The sequence below is a fragment of the Propithecus coquereli genome, unplaced genomic scaffold (assembly GCF_000956105.1).
Source record: "Propithecus coquereli isolate 6110/MARCELLA unplaced genomic scaffold, Pcoq_1.0 Scaffold173, whole genome shotgun sequence".
Taxonomy (NCBI): Eukaryota; Metazoa; Chordata; class Mammalia; order Primates; family Indriidae; genus Propithecus; species Propithecus coquereli.
The window spans coordinates 541,536-544,777 of record NW_012141969.1 but is presented as its reverse complement, the minus strand read 5'-3'; the positions used below and the strand labels follow the sequence as shown (position 1 = coordinate 544,777).

Below are 3,242 nucleotides of genomic sequence, written 5' to 3'. Positions count from 1 at the left end.
ATCCTCCTGCCTCAGCCTCCCGAGTAGCTGGGACTACAGGTATGTGCCACCATGCCTGGCTGATCTTTTCTCTATATATTTTTAGTTGTCCAGCCAATTTCTTTCTATTTTTAGTAGAGACGGGGTCTCGCTCTTGCTCAGCCTGGTCTCGAACTCCTGACCTCGAGCAATCCTCCCGCCTCAGCCTCCCAGAGTTCAAGGATTACAGGTGTGAGCCCCCGTGCCTGGCCTGAGGAATCTATTCGACCCAGCACAAACTTGCCCAGGGATAGTCTTTGCATACCAAGGGCTGCTGGGAGAGGCAAGCCATATCCAGCCACAAAGAAAGGTCTTGTTGTACCCTTCCTTCCCACCAATGGCTATCTGTCACCTGTGAGATTTATATAAGTAAGAGGGGTGGACCAAGGTCAACTCCAAGGTGATCTGCTACCTCCTCCTATTAATAGACAGCCTGTGTTGTTTGCCTTCCTTTTGTTTGCTCTCTAATTTTCATTTTGTTCCTTTATTTTTTGAACAGGTTATATATTCGCATGGTTCAAAATTCACAAGATAACAATTTTATCAGTTTCTTGTGTTTCCTTCAGAGACAGTTTATGTATATACAAGCAAATATACATATATCTATATATATTCCACCCCTTTTTACAAAAATGGTGGCACACAATACACAATGTTCTGCTCCTTGATTTTTTTTCACCTAACAGTATATCTTTACAATCAATCCATAGAGCTTTGTGTTCTTATTACAGTTGCAGAGTAGTGTATTCCAAAGTATCAATGTACTCCAAGTTATTTAACCAAAAATCTTCTATTGGTAGACTTTCAGATTGTTTGCAGTCCAATTACAAATACAGTCATGCGTTGCATAACAACGGGATACGTTCTGAGAAATGCATCGTTGGGCGATTTCATCATTGTGTAAACATCACGGGAGTACACTTACACAAACCTAGATGGTATAGCCTAGTACACACCTAGGCTACATGGTATAGTCTACTGCTCCTAGTCTACAAATCCACACAGCTCGTTACTGTACTGAATACCGTGGGCAATTGCAACACAATGGTATGTATTTATGTATCTGAACATAAGAAAGGCACAGTAAAAATATGATATTATGATCTTATGGGACCACCGTTGTGTATGCGGTCTGTCCTTGACCATTATGCGGCGCATAATGGTACCATAACTGTACTGAATAAACATAACCAGCACCCAGACAACTTTTAATCAGCAACTTCTCTTGCTTAGAAACAAATTAAGGTTCCAACTAAAGGAGGCATCCAGCTGTCTAAGATAAAGAATGATAATACTCCGGAGGATCAGAAAAGATAGCGCCCTGGCTAGGGGGTGGGGAGGATGGAGCGAAGAGATGTGTAGACTGAAAAAGACTGAATCTGCAGGAAGGGAAATCACAGATGGATTCACTGAGGAAAAAAATTAAGTTACATTGAACTATGTATAGAATGCATGGGATGGGGGGGTGAGTTGTTACTTCAATTAAAAAAAACCTCTGAGTTAAAAACTCCAATATTAAAATGGCATTATATATACTGCTTGCCTAGGAATATAAGTATCAAGCTCTCCAAAATAAATTACAGACCTACTGCAAAATTTGACCCAGTTCTTAGGAAGACAGATTGTAAAACACTATAACGAAGGCTAAAAATCCACATCAAAATCTCCATTGTCTCAGAAGCTTGGGTTTAAAGGAGTCCTCCATTCAGTGGCATTATCATTGGTAAATCAGAATAATTCTATTCCTGCCCTTTGTCATTAATATATGCTTGCCACTTATTGGCAAATGTCTCTGGCTCCTTTTTGGTTGGTGGGTAGAAGGCGAGTGTGATGCAGTTAAGGTAGCAAAATTTTCCCACGAACAGGCACTGCAGACATGACATCTTTCCACACTGCACTCGATGCTCTGAATTATTAATTAGGATGTTAAATATATTGCTCAGTGCATGAGGTTATATTTAACTCTATATACTGACAACCTGAGCTTTGTACCTTCCTAGGTTTGAAATGTAATTTGTAACAACAGGATTTCTTGTGTGTTTATTCAGAAAACCACACTTGTAACAACAGTGGGGAATCATTTTAAGCCGACCCAGAGAGGTGAACAGTCAATTGAATTCTGGGATAGAATCCCCAAATAGGAACTGAGAAAACAGGAATATCCACAGTTAGCTCCTGGTACTCTCATTCCCAGGTTCAACCTTCCAGAAAATTCTGTCTAGAATTATTGAGAAAGACTTGGGCTTTGGCATCACCCAGACCTGGGTTCCAATCTAGATTCTGCCAAAATCTAAGATACAAAAATATTTTGCAATTATTAAAAAGATGTATGCAGATATTTTGTACATGGATGATACTGCAGCATTTCATGTAAAGGTAAAACATTGGAAGAAATTTATTAATAAATATCTGTTGAGATGGGTTTGGAAAAATAAATTATGATACATCCATAATGTTGTGAAATGACCTAGGCCAATTTGGTCAGGCACACATATGAAGCTCTCTTGTAGCCACCATTAGTCCAAGGTTTAGTGGGGCCTACTTATTCCCCACTATCAGATTATGAAGAAAGCAGGTCTCAGGTCCACACTGGCCACATATATACAAACAGGCACAACAACAGTTGTACAACCTCTTTGGTGGACTCAAAGGAGTCCCAGCTCTCAGTCCTTACATGTGAGGTTCATTTGAGGTGAAGGCTACAGGGTTCTAGAAGCAGGATACAGCCAGACTTAGCATGAATACAAGAGGGAAGAATGCAATGGTTGCAGGAAACACAATGACAGCTTCAGGTATGAGTGTCACTGCAGGTCACTGGGGCTTCCAGGGTTGAGACTCACCTGCTGGTGCTATAATTGCCAGGGGTAGGGCTGGGTCAGGAAGAACTACGGACAGGAAGGTGTGGAGGAAGGCAGGGTCCCATCAGGCAGAGAGCATCCATGGCCAAGGCAAGTTCAGGAGAAGAGGACGGAAGGAAATGAGTCCAAGCTCCAGATGGATTAGGTAAAAGCTGATGGAATCTAAATAAAAGTATGGACCTTAGTTAATAATAATGTATTAATATCGGTTCATTGGTTGTGACAAATATACCATACTAATGGAACATGTTTAACAATAGGGGAGACTTGGGTGTACAGTATATGGGAATCCTCTGTGCTATCTTTGCAACATGTCTATAAATCTAAACCTATTCTAAAATAAAAAGTTCGGTGCTTGCTTCGGCA

General features: G+C 40.7%; 1 protein-coding gene across 1 annotated transcript in view; it reads left to right on the top strand.

Moving 5' to 3' along the window:
• Positions 1–3,242, top strand: part of ATP6AP2 (ATPase, H+ transporting, lysosomal accessory protein 2) — a 47,549-nt gene that overhangs the window by 1,152 nt on the left and 43,155 nt on the right. The window lies entirely within an intron of this gene.